Here is a 13,958-nt window from a genome sequence, read left to right as displayed (position 1 = left end):
TCCTTCTCTCTGCCTCAGCTTTCTACACAGATGTCTTCTGAATCTGCCAACATAAGAAAGATTATTTTCATAGCTAGTGCACACCAGGGGCACTATCATTGCTGTTGATATCTCTTGAAGTTTGTGCTGATGCTTTTGATGCCAGATAGCCAGAGAACTGACATCTGCAAAGCAACATGGTCTATGTCCCTACTAAAGTGTCAGTTGAATACTAAACTTTTATTGCCAGTTCTGTTGGATGTGTGTGCTATCAGGTCTCTGAGAAATTTTAGTAAACAGTTCATTTACTCTTCTCTCTCTCTTCCTTTTGCTTTGATTCATGGTACTAAACTAGAAAAGTTTTAATTGATTCTATTCCATATTCAAAGTAGTCCTTCTCTTCCTTGTTAGCTTAATGCAGTGGTTTCCAAAGTGTGTGCCAGGGTTCACTGGTGTGCCCTAGAAGATTTCCAGGTATGCCCTATGGTATTCCAGAGAAATATATGCCTGTTGGGGAACAAAAAACCAACAGAGTTTTTGGAGTTTAGATTTTGGGGGACAGAGGTGTGGGGAATTGGCTGTAAGCTGACAGTCTGTCCAACTCCCCACCTCACTTGCCTGATTAGGTTGCAAAGGCTGTTAAGCTGTGGTGCTGTATTGTTTACACTACCCCTCATGTTCCCTGGAAAGACTGGAGGCAAGTTTCTTCTATCCTTTGACTGGTGTAAAGTTAAGATGATATGTTTGGTGGGAATTTTCTGCACTTGATAAAATTCTTGGGTTGCCTTGGAAATGTGATCAGAAACCATTGATTTGCTAATGGCCTTACTTTGCCTTATAAATAAAGCAAGATGCAGTTTTTGGGAGGGCGTTTTTCTGGCCAGCAGCAATTACAGGGCCCTCCTGACCCTGTATTTTCTTAATTCCACGTATTATCTTAATTCTGCACCATTCCACTGGGGACCTGGAATTACTAGCTGCACTGGTTCACAGCATGTGCCCAGATATAAAAATAAATATAGTTACTCTATTATATCATTTCATTATGGAAATACTGCTCTTTTTGTTAATACACCATTATTATATTTATTATAATAATGTATTATAACACATAATTGTATTATTTTTAGTTAAATACACCCAAATAAAATGGATAGATTTCTCAAAAAGAAGCGTGATATTGAAGAATCCGATTCTGGAAGTGAGCAAAAGTTAAGTGTAAATAAAACAGAATGTGAAGGCTAATGAGCAGAATTTAATTTATAGTATTTTTTATCACTTAACACTGAACAATATGATTGGATTAGAAACCCATTCATGGAAGCTTAAAGTGATTTTGGTTTAACATTAACAGAAGAAGAAGAACTGGCAGCTATATCCACTGATTGTGGATTGATGACTAAACATAAAGAATTGTCTCTTGAAAGCCTTTTGGATTTCTATAAAAGAAGAATATGTGGCAATATCTTAAAAAGCTTTGAACATTTTACTACAATTTTCAACATCTTATTTATGTGAATTAGGATTTTCTACCCTCAAACAAGAGTAAAAAGAGAGAAATTTTTCAATGTATTGACAAGAAAATGAGAGTTTGCCTTTCAAATATATGCCCAAACACTGAAGAAATCACTAGGACACATCAGGCTCATGTTTCTCATAAACACAGGAATGAAAAAACTGCCTGACCAGGCGATGGCACAGTGGGTAGAGCATCGGACTGGGATGCGGAAGGACCCAGGTTCGAGATCCCGAGGTCACCAGCTTGAGCATGGGCTCATTTTTTTTGGCTTGAGCAAAAAAAAAAAAAAAAAAAAAAAAAAAAAAAAAAAACTCACCAGCTTCACTGGCTCAAGCAAGGGGTTACTTGGTCTGCTGAAGGCCCGTGGTCAAGGCATATATCAGAAAGCAATCAATGAACAACTAAGGTGTCGCAATGAAAAACTGATGATTGATGCTTCTCATCTCTCTCTGTTCCTGTCTCTCTGTCCCTATCTATCCCTCTCTCTCTGTCCTTGTAAAAAAAAAAGAATGAAAAAACTTAACACATTTATGCCAGGACCTGCTGAATTTACTAAATCTTACTAAGAATGTATCTATATATATAGAAAGATAACTTGTCATTTTTTTATTTTTAACCCCTTTTTTACTAATTCTAAAAAGTATAACTCAAAAAATATAACATAAAAATGTTTTTTAATGTCAGAATAAATTTAATTTTGTTGCATTTATTTTGTTTAATTACCATAAAAGCATGCCTGGGCTTTATATTTTTTCTTTAATATTTGACTTAATTATTATAACATATTTCTCAGAAATTTGTATATAGTGCGCTTAGTATTATTTGTAGGATTTTAAATGTGCTCCGACTTCAAAAAGTTTGAAAACCACTGGCTTAATGCTTTTGAATCCAATATCTTCAACTTCATGTTAGCACCAAGTTCTGTCCCAGTTGGGTCTCCAGTTCTTCAGATACCTAGATCTCTGTCCCTGAAATTCATTCAACAGATGTGTGTTTAAATCCTACTCCATATTGTGCATAGTATTAGTTACTGGAGATGCAATGATCAATGAGAACATAGTTTTGGCTCTCTAGAAGTTTAAAGTCTATGAGCAAAACTGAGATGTAAACAGAAAGTTGTTATAGGACCAGCTCTAATGTGCTACAGGAGCCCATTGAGGGAAAATAACTAGTATCAATATTAACTGTCAGGGAAGGCTTTACTGAAGAAAAGCATGTCTAATATCAACTGTTAAGCATGAAAAAAACTACACAATTAAGTAGCAGGAAGAAAAGGCAGAGGCAGAGGGAGCAGTATCTGTGAAAGCCTAAAACTGAGAAAAAGCATGATCAGTTTGCGGACCTGAAAGTCAGACAACAAAAATAGTTCCATGAAGACTATAAGCTCTATGAGGGCAGGACAGTGTCACCACATCCTCCATGTATTAGATGGTTACCTAATACATAACAATTGCTTATGAAAAATGGATGGTCCCAGATTATAGAATCAGAAAGGCTGACAATATAGGTAGGTGGAAGGTAAAGTGGGAACAAGATCATGAGGGTCCTTGTAAGGCCATATGGTTCTCAAGAAAAACTGTAAACAGTGTCCTAACATAATATGGATCATTATGATTGTGCCATTATACCAAAGAAACCATTGAAATAAGGTAGAAAACTAACCATATTGAATAGAAAACCAAACATGACAAAATAGAGCTAATGGACCCATACTCAACTAGAAGGAGGAGAAATAAAGCAGATTTTTTGTATAATTAAGGAAGCATATAGAAATAGATTATTAGATTAGTGTTATCAGTTATTCTTTCAAGCACAATGAGAAGATTAATCATTTCTACACATTGCCATGTGATTTACAGTGTTCCTTCCTACAGATCAGAGAACAACTGTTAACTATTAAAAGATTTTTTAAGAGTAAGAAAGAACACAATTACATTTGTATTTTATTGCAATGTCTAAATGCTTTAGGTTGATGACTAAGAGTAAAAGAAGGAGTTCTACTTAGCATGGAAATATCTAATTTATTGTGGGTCTATTGTAAATGTTTTGCTCATATTATCTTATTTAATCTTGTGAAAAACTCAGTGAGATAGGTAGCATCATTTCATCTTTTACAGAGGAGGAACCTGGATCACCAAGGTCAAGCAACCTTCTTTTTTTTTTTTTTTTTCCTGTATTTTTCTGAAGCCGGAAATGGGGAGAGACAGTCAGACAGACTACTGCATGCGCCCGACCGGAATCCACCCGGCACGCCCACCAGGGGGCCACGCTCTGCCCACCAGGGGGCGATGCTCTGCCCCTCTGGGCGCCGCTCTGTTGTGACCAGAGCCACTCTAGAGCCTGGGGCAGAGGCGGAGGAGCCATCCCCAGCGCCTGGGCCATCCTTGCTCCAGTGGAGCCTCAGCTGCGGGAGGGGAAGAGAAAGACAGAGAGGAAGGAGAGGGGGAGGGGTGGAGAAGCAGATGGGCGCTTCTCCTGTGTGCCCTGGCCGGGAATCAAACCCGGGACTTCTGCACGCCAGGCCGACGCTCTACCACTGAGCCAACCTGCCAGGGCTTAAGCAACCTTCTTAAGGTCACATAGCTAGTGAGTAGGTAAGAAGCAGAATCAAGATTCAAGCCCAGTTAGTCTTCCATGTCACATATTCTTAACCATTTGCTGATATTCTGCATCACAAGAAAGGGGATAGTGGTTTATTTTTTAAAAAGAAACAATAGAATGGTATTGGCAAAGAAAAGTATGCTAGAAAGAGGGCTGTTAAGGGAAAATTGGCAAGAATTGAAAACAGAATTGTGTGTGTGCTGTGTGAATAAGGAAAATAGAATCAAAGATGATATCCCAGTTTTTAGCTTGAGCAAGTAAGAAGTACAAAAAGGCCTGACCTGTGGTGTCACAGTGGATGAAGTGTCGACTTGGAACGCTGAGGTCGCTGGTTTGAAACCCTGCATTTGTCTGGTCAAGGAACGTATGGGAGTTGATGCTTCTGTTCCTCCTCCCCTTTCTCTCTCTCTCTCTCTCTCTCTCTCTCTCTCTCTCTCTCACACACACACACACACACACACACACACACACACTCACTTTCACTCTCTCAGCTCTCTAAAAATGAATAAATAAAAAAAAAATTTTTTTAACAGAAGTACAAAAGAAGGATTGTGAGGAAGGGGATAAACTGACCTAAAATACAAGAGAAAACAATGAATACATCATTACAACTGTTGGTGTAAATGGTAATCTAGAATAGAGATTTAGATTAAAAATTGTCATTGAAACTGCATAGGATACCCTCATTCAAGATTGTATGCAATGAGAAAGGAACACAAAGGATAGTGTATGGAATCATCACACATCTAACCTTGAAGCCTCTATGACTTGGATTGGGGAACTTTAGTTAAAAGCCCTGAGTGAATGTCTCTTGGACGAAAACACCAAGAAGCTGTGTGAGTGAGTGACCTTTGTGCAAACACAGAGGAATGCCTGTGAACAAGATTTAGAAAATTAGCCTAGAAGTTCTAGATCGCTCCTTCCTTTGTGCTTGTTATTGGCAAAAGAAAAAGAATGTACTGATCCAAATTAGTCCTTTCGCCATGTCAGCAAAATGGCCATTAGTCATCTTTTCCCTTTATCACCTGATCTCCCTCCCTTATAATCTGTTACCTTTGTTCTGCTTCTGATCAATAAAAGCTGAGGAAGACAAAGATTCAGAAGGTTTTCTTTGCCTCCGTTGGCAGGCCTCTCCCTCTTCCTCTTGACATCAGTTTGTGTTCTGAGTAGGTTTTTTCTGCTACAATGGTAGCTCACAGCAGGCTGGAGTACTACAGGATAGAATTCTGATGTATGTGAAAATTAAAGGGATTTAGAAAGGGAGATTGTCTTATTCAACACACACGCAAAACATGAGTTAATCCAGCCTGACCAGGAGGTGGCGCAGTGGATAGAGCGTCGGACTGGGATGCGGAAGGACCCAGGTTCCAGACCCTGAGGTCGCCAGCTTGAGTGCAGACTCATCTGGTTTGAGCAAAGCTCACCAGCTTGGACTCAAGGTCGCTGGCTCAAGCAAGGGGTTACTTGGTCTGCTGAAGGCCCACGGTCAAGGCACATATGAGAAAGCAATCAATGAACAACTAAGGTGTTGCAACGTGCAATGAAAAACTGATTGATGCTTCTCATCTCTCTCCATTCCTGTCTGTCTGTCCCTGTCTATCCCTCTTTCTGACTCACTCTCTGTCTCTGTAAAAAATAAAAAAAAAAACAAAAAAACAAAAACATGAGTTAATCCAGGAGAGTGTGATGTCACAGAAGCCAGAGGAATCAAATGTTCAAAAATAAGGGAGCAGAGATACTGAACTTAAAACCTGATTGCCTAGATCAGAGTTTATACAAAGTGGTAGGAACACTTAAATAAAAATTTTGACAAGTTGTGGAGCTCATCATGGATTAACATGAGACTGAGAAATCTCTAGAGATACAACCTGTGAGGAGTTCCAAATTTAGTGAGCTTTTTACCTCTAGGAACCCCACAGGTTTCTCACAGTGAGAATCCAAGAAAGCTTCCTAACCAGCAAGAAACTTTATAACAAAGCTTCCTCTCCAAAAGGAAGACTTCACCTGAGCTTTGGAAGTGGACTTCTCCACACATTATCCCCTCCAGCTTTCCTGTCTCAAGGTGGAAAAGCACATTGTCAAAATGGAACATGGCTTCAAGGAAATAAACTAGAAAAATTATCACCAGGAAAATAAGCAAGGGGCAGAGAAAGTAATAGTTAAGTCACTGGAGGAGTGACAGAAACTCAAGAGGGGACTGTGACCAAGTTAACCTTAACATTTCTCTCAACTTGATTCAACTTTATGCAGGCTTCTTCCAGACTCTAGGGTTCTGACTTCTTTTTGCTTAGAGCATTTAATTTTACAAAACTTGTGAATTCTTCCCCTGGCCCTTTGAGATATAAATCTTTTTTGAAAGACTACTGTAAGGATTTTCAAAAGGACCCAGGAGTCTCCAGTCATAAAGGTAGAAGAAAGTTGACTTTTCCTTTGGGTAAAGCCAAGTAGAAATCAAATGGTCTAAGATCCTTCCACCCTGGCTTTTAAAAATCTGTCCCATCTTTTGTATCCAGCACTGGTCTGCATTCTCTCCTTTATTACTGGAAAAAGTTTTAGAATAAAATTAATTTCTATTTTAAAAATAAGGCGAGGAAGCAGCTAACAGTATCAAATACTTCAGAGATGTCTACCAAAATACTCTCAATTGTGAAAAGAAACATTTTGGATAGAACCTTCATGATAGTGAGAAATATTCAACCTGGATGCCCAAGAAAGTCTGACTTTTAAGAAAATACAAGTTAAAAAGAAGAAAGGTTCAGTTTAAAAGCAGAGAGATTGGACTTAAATAATTTCTGTTTCAAGCAGTGAGAATCAACATCAGCTAACTTAAAAACAGAATGAGAACTTTTTTAAAAGCTGTGTCCCAGTGCAGTTCAGAATAAAAATACTGCTGTGATAGGAGCCAAGTGTTGTGTATGGGACCTCAGTATAGAGAGTTGGACATAAAGAGAAACTTTAAACTTGCTTTTGGTAGCTGCTTAGAGTAGAAAATCCCCAAAAGTCTGTACAAGGAAATTAAGCATTAAACAGAGCTTGCCTGTGGCAGTAGCTTAGAGCAAAAAATTTTTACAAGACCAACTAGTTAGATATCTTGACTTAATGTTGGTCAAATAAGTTTGTAAATATGATATATATGTTTGCTTGTTTATAATTTGCATTGGGTGCATGACCAGGCGGTGGCGCAGTAGATAGAGTGTAGGACTGGGATGCGGAAGACCCAGGTTCGAGACCCATAGGTCGCCAGCTTGAGCACGGGCTCATCTGGTTTGAGCAAAGCTCACCAGCTTGGACCCAAGGTCGCTGGCTCGGGCAAGGGATTTCTCTGTCTGCTGTAGCCCCAAGGTCAAGGCACATATGAGAAAGCAATCAATGAACAATTAAGGTTTCGCAATGAAAAACTAATGATTGATGCTTCTCATCTCTCTCTGTTCCTGTCTTTCTGTCCCTATCTATCCCTCTCCTTTTGTCTCTGTAAAAAAAAAAAAAAAAAAAAAAATTGTTTGCATTGGGTGTGGGAGACAGACTGTAATCAGGCAGGGTTGTTATAGCCTAAAAGGCTTAGTTTTAAGACTAAGCTTTTCCCTACACCCTCAACTGATTGCATGATGTAGGGTGGTGCACTCTCATAAGGAATCCCATTATGCCTCAGATAAGTGATTTTGTATCAGAGACTTCCTTATTTGTAGATTGGCTTAAAGCAGGGGTCTCAAACTCGCAGCCCGCGGGCCGCATGCGGCCTGCCGAACAATTTTGTGCGGCCCGCAGACTAATCCACGAAGTTCAAGAAAAGTGTTGCGTAACAGTTGCTTTTTGTAGACCTAGTGCGGCCCGCCGAATGGCTGTGATCTTGCTCTGCGGCCCACATGCTGAGTTGAGTTTGAGACCCCTGGCTTAAAGGTTTGGATTTCTACACTATAAAATGGGTCAGACGGAGGACTTGCTCTTTCTCAGTTTCTGAAATTAACATTGCATAGGAGAGCAGAGAAAGGCCATGTGGAGGGGAGGAGAAGCAGCCAAGATGGCAGAATGCTGAAGGAGAAGCCAGTTTGTGCAGAAAGAAAGAGATGGGGAACAGAAGTGAATAAGGCTGGTGAGGTACAAACCTTTGATTCTAGAAAACTTGGATAAGTCAGTGGCTTTGGGAGCCCTGAATGGAAAGGGAAGTGTTTTCCCACTGTGTGTATTTCTTGTCCACCGGGTGCAAGATAGGATTAAAGCCCACCAGTTCTTGGTTCCATTGTTTCATTACCATCTGTCCGAATCCAATGCGAACCTGCATGGGCCAGATGGCTGTGATAGTGGCCACGGCTATTGGCTTTACATTTAAATTTTGCCTATAGAAGCAGAACATAGTATTATGCTTTAGCCTTGCAGCAATTACAGGAAAAACTGTAATCAGCTTTAGAACAAAGAATGCTTTCTACCGAAATGTCAAGATTGTTGTGCATACCTGTTTTAATAGCTATGACTTTGTGATTTATCCCCTTAAATACTGCTCTCTCCCTAGGCTTGGGGCTGTTAGCTGTTTCTCTAATAAAGGGTCTTTAGATTTATAATCAATTTGGGCTCTGATCAATAATTACTCGTATTCAGTCCATAACACTGCTAATCCTGTAGAATGATGTGGAATGCAACCTTCAAATGGGCCCCGTCTCCCAGTATCCATGCCTTTAAAAATTTTCTTCTCTGGACCTATTGACTCACTCCTAATGAATAAAATATGACAAAAATGATAGAATGTCTTTCCTAATATTAGGTTATAAAATACTGTGACTTCTGTCTTGGTCACTTTCTCTCCCCTTCTCTCTCTACAAGCTTTTGTTCTAGAAATATAAATAGCTGTATGTTTGGTGTGTGGGAGATAGGTAACTTGTCTCTTTAGATTCACATATCTATAGATAAAAAGAACTGGATCAAAAGAGCTATATTTAAGACACTGTATCTGAGGATTCTCATTTGCACTGAACCTCATTTATATAATATACTTCTGAACTTTGAGCTGATGTTATAATAAGATGAGACTTCTAGAGGACCTTCGGTTATCCTGAGTTTCTCTGGAATTGTCGGGAGTATGAACCATTGAAGGCTAGAAAGTAGACTACACTCAGTAGCCTCTAAAATAACCCTCCTTGATCTTCACATCTTGGTATTTACATCCTTGGGTATGAATGTGAGCTTTTCATGAATGTGAGCTAGTCCTGCTAACTTTTTAATGGTTAAAGTACAGCAAAAGATATAGGATATAATTTCAAGATTAGATAACAATAAAAACTGTTACTTCTGCCTGGTCAGCCCTCTCTCAGTCTCCTTTCAAGCCCTAGCTCTAGGGAAGCAGCTTTAAAGAAAAGAATTAGTTCTTTTTTGCTCATCCCTCCACCCCTATCTATCATCTAGTCCCCACCACCACCACACACAACTGTCAACCTACTTTCTATATATGAGTCAGTCTTAACTTTGTTTGTTAGTTCATTTGTTCATTAGATCCTACATATAGTCCCTGGCCAGTTGGCTCAGTGGTTTAGCATTGGCCTGGCATGTGGATGTCCCAGGTTCAATTCCCGGTCAGAGCATACAGGAGAAGTACCCATCTGCTTCTCCACTCCTCCCTCTCTTGCTTCTCTCTCTGTTTCTCTCTCTTCTCCTTCTGCAGCCATGGCTCAATTGGAACAAGTTGGCCACATGCACTGAAGATGGCTCCATGGAGTTTGCATCAGGCACTAAGAAGAGCTCCATTGCTGAGCAATGAAACAATGACCCAGATGGACAAAGCATCAACCCCTGGTGGGTTTGCTGGGTAGATCCCGGTCAACGTGCATGTAGGAGTCTGTCTTTGCCTCCCTTCCTCTCACTGAATTAAATAAATAAATAAGTAAAACAAAATAAAATAAAATAGTAATAAAAAGATTCCACATATGAGTAAAAACATATAGTACTTGTCTTTCTCTGACTGGCTTATTTCACTTAGCATAATGCTCTCTAGGTCCATCCATGCTGTTGCAAAAGGTAAGATTTCTTTCTTTTTCATAGCCAAGTAGTATTCCATTGTGTAAATGTACCACAGCTTTTTTATTCACTCATCTACTGATGTGCACTTGGATGGCTTTCAAGTTTTGGCTATTGTAAACAACACTTCAATGCAATGAACATAGGGATGCATATATTTTTTGAATTGGAGGGGTAAACAAACAATATGGCATACTGAAATATGTTGAAATAGAGCAGGAAGGTTGCATATGAACATGAGAATGCAAGTCTTGAAGGATAATGTTTTTTATGCTGAAATTCATCCACTGACCACTAGTTCAAGTTCTCATTGCCACAGGAATATTAAAGCTGGAAGGAACTCTAGGAGTTAACTTTAGACCAATTAGCATCCACTTGTTGAGATCACACTGCACGTGCTCAATAATGTGTTCTTCTCTCTTATACGCTCAGTACCATCATTTTCCTCTCAACCTACCATATTTTAAGCCCTCCCCCTGTTTTCGTTATTCAGTTGCTTATAATATTGATTTAGCATGTTCCTGTTCCTAACTGTATTTTAAATTATTTAATTTCATGTTTCATTAGCTCCTTTAAGTTTTTTCTTATTTTTCAACTCTTTTTTATCACTTTATTCAAACTTTCATTTCTTCCTTCACTCAATCCATTGAGAGTGTGAGCCACTTGTTATCTATCTTGACTGTCCCATATAAAATTGCACACTGTCACTCTCTTTCTCCTTACTCTGCTTTTTCTTTTTAGCACATATCTCTGCCAAACCTACTCCATTCTTATCTACTATCAAACTTCCCTATTTGAATTTAACAGGACTGTCTGTTTTGTTCACTGCCTTCCTCTCTGCCATTGCTGCATGTCTGTCATAAATGAGGTCTTCAATACGCATTTGTTGAAACAAGTGAATTCAGTTTTTTAAGTTTTCAGATGTCCATGGTCTTTTTTTAATGTGAGCTCTATGGTTTTTTTTTAATATATGTTATGTTTCTTTCCTTCTTTGTGTTGGGTTAAATTTATCTTTGTTACAAATCTGAATCTGGGCAAAAATATAAGCTATTAACTCAAAAGAGTAAATATATTCCATTTGCTTCCACGGCTTGTGCTAACTGATTATACCTTGTCTCTTCCCCTTCAACATTGAACTGGAATGCTGGCTCTGAAGGCTCACCTATATAGTGACCTAAAAAAAAAAAGAAGAGTGTTGTTGGTCAAATAAATTTTTAAATATGATATATGTTTGCTCACTTATAGTTTGCATTGTGTGTGGGGGACAGGCTGTCAGCAGGCAGGGTGGTTATAGCCTAAGGCTTAGTTTTAAGACTAAGCTTTTCCCCACACCCTTGATTTACTGCATGATGTGGGTTGGTGCACTCTCATGAGGAATTCCATTATGCCTCAGATAAGTGACTTTGTATCAGAGACTTCCTTGTTTGTATATTGGATTAAAGGTTTTGATTTCTACACTATAAAGTGGGGCAGACCAGGAGCTTGCTCTCTCTTGGTTCCTGAGATTAGCATTAGAGGAGAGAGCAGAGAAAGAAGAGCAGAGAAAGGCCACGTGGAGAAGAGGAGAGGCAGCCAAGATGGTGGAGTGCTGAAAGAGAAGCCAGTTAGTGCAGAGTTTGTGCAGAGAGAAAGAGATGGAAAACAGAGGTGAATAAGGCTGGTGAGCTAGAAATCTTTGATTCTAAGAAACTTGGATAAGCCAGCAGCTTTGTGAGCACTGAATGAGTGGGTTTTGGAGCCCAGTGTGTTTCTTTACTTGCCTGCCTGGTGCAAGCTAGGATTAAAGGTAATGGCCTACCAGTTCTTGGCTCCGTTGTTTCATTACTGTCTCTCCAAATCTAATTTGAACCTGCATGGGCCAGGCAGTTGTGATGGTGGCTGTGGCTACTGGCTTTACAAGTTTGGTCAAATAAGTTTGTAAATATGATATATATGTTTGCTCTCTTATAGTTTGCATTGAGTGTGGGAGACAGGCTGTAAGCAGGTAAGGTCATTATAACCTAAGGCTTAGTTTTAAGAATAAACCTTTCCCTTCCTTTTAATCCTAAAATCTTTTCAAAACTAAGCTTTTCCCCACACCCTTGACTGTTGCATGATGTGGGGTGGTGCACTCTCATGAGGAATCCCATTTATGCCTCAGATAAGTGGCTTTGTATCAGAGACTTCCTTATTTGTATATTAGATTAAAGGTTTTGATTGCTACACTATAAATTGGGGGATGACTGGGAGCTTGCTCTCTCGGTTCCTGAAATTAGCATTGGAAGGAGAGGCAGGTAAGATAGTGGAGTGCTGAAGGAGAAGCCAGTTTGTGCAGAGAAGGAGATGGGGAACAGAAGTGAATAAGGCTGGTGAGGTAGAAACCTTTGATTCTAGGAATACTCGGATGAGTCAGTGGCTTTGGGAGCCCTGAATGGAAAGGGAAGTGTTTTCCCACTGTGTGTATTTTCTCCCTTGTCAGGTGTAAGCTAGGATTAAAAAGGTAATAGCCCACCAGTTCTTGGCTTCGTTGTTTCATTACCGTCTGTCCAAATCAAATGCAAACCAGCACGGGCCAGGTGGCTGTGATGGTGGCTGTGGCTACTAGTTTTACAAAGAGGAAGCTAAGACCACCAGCAGCCACAGTTATGGAATTTTATAAATGCAGTTTTTTTCCTTCTTTGTTTCTGAAATTCTAACAGTCATGCTTTGCCTGTTGTGTTGGGAGCATATGCCATAAATTAAGATGCCTTATAAATTAGATCTCTATCTTGACACAAACAGGTCACTTCAGGGATATGTTTATTTTGAACATTGTAGATTTTTAAAATATGGTGTGAATACACATTTTGTCTTGACAGTTTGTTACTACTGCTCTTTAGTTGTAGGAATTTTTCATTCACTCTCCTGTTTTGTACCCTTGTAATGGGTTAAATGGTTGCTTCCAAAAGGATAGGTTTATAAATCTATGAGTGTCAACATATTTGTAAAGGAAGGTTTTGTACATGTAAATTAAGGATCCTGAGCTCTGATCATTAAGATTATTTGAGTGAGTGCTAATTTCAATGACAAATCTTTTAAGAAACACAGAGAAAGGAGCAAAAGGCCAGCTGAAGAGGTGTCTCTTGGAGATGACAGAAACTGAAAGAGGCAAGATAAGATTCTCACCTAGAGCCTTCAGAGCCCTGCCTGCCAATTCCTTGATTTCAGACTTTTGGCCTCCGAAACTCCAACAGACTAAACTTCTTTTTGTTTTAAGCCACTTAATTTTTTGGTAATTTGCTATGACATTCCTAACAAACTAATATAGCCCTTTATGTTAGATATTGCCCTTTCAAGTAAAAGGGGGATTCTTTTTGAATGAATGTTGCAATTATCAGAGAGTGACTAAGGGCAGGGAAAAAAGGGTAGAAAGCTCTGCTTACACTATTCTCTTGAAGTCCTTCCACTGAACTGTCATCAGAACATTAACATGCCATTGGGAAAGCAGCTTCCAGCATAGTATTCCCTTTTTCCCTTGTCTGCCCAAGCTCTACAACCAGTTAATTCATCATTTGCTGAAACAGCACAGTTCTCTTTGAAAATGTGATTTAAGTGCTGTCTGTGTGGATGATGGTGTTTGTGGAAAGGTTCATGTTATTTCCTGGATTCTATCTTCATTTATTGCAAATTATAGTGTATTTAGCAGGTTGTCTAAGAAATATAGGTAGGGAAAAAGACAACTTTAATTTTTAAACAAACATCTCCAAAAAATGAATATTTCCTCACCCATTTTATAATTTTCAATTGTGTTTTAGAAAGAGAGATGTCTAAATCTGCCCTTAAAATTTTATCTTTTTTGCAGTACCTTATTTTGCTCTTGTGATCTAAGGAGATAGTT

This window comes from Saccopteryx leptura, chromosome 2, assembly GCF_036850995.1.
Source record: "Saccopteryx leptura isolate mSacLep1 chromosome 2, mSacLep1_pri_phased_curated, whole genome shotgun sequence".
Lineage (NCBI taxonomy): Eukaryota > Metazoa > Chordata > Mammalia > Chiroptera > Emballonuridae > Saccopteryx > Saccopteryx leptura.
Note: the sequence above shows the minus strand (reverse complement) of the source record.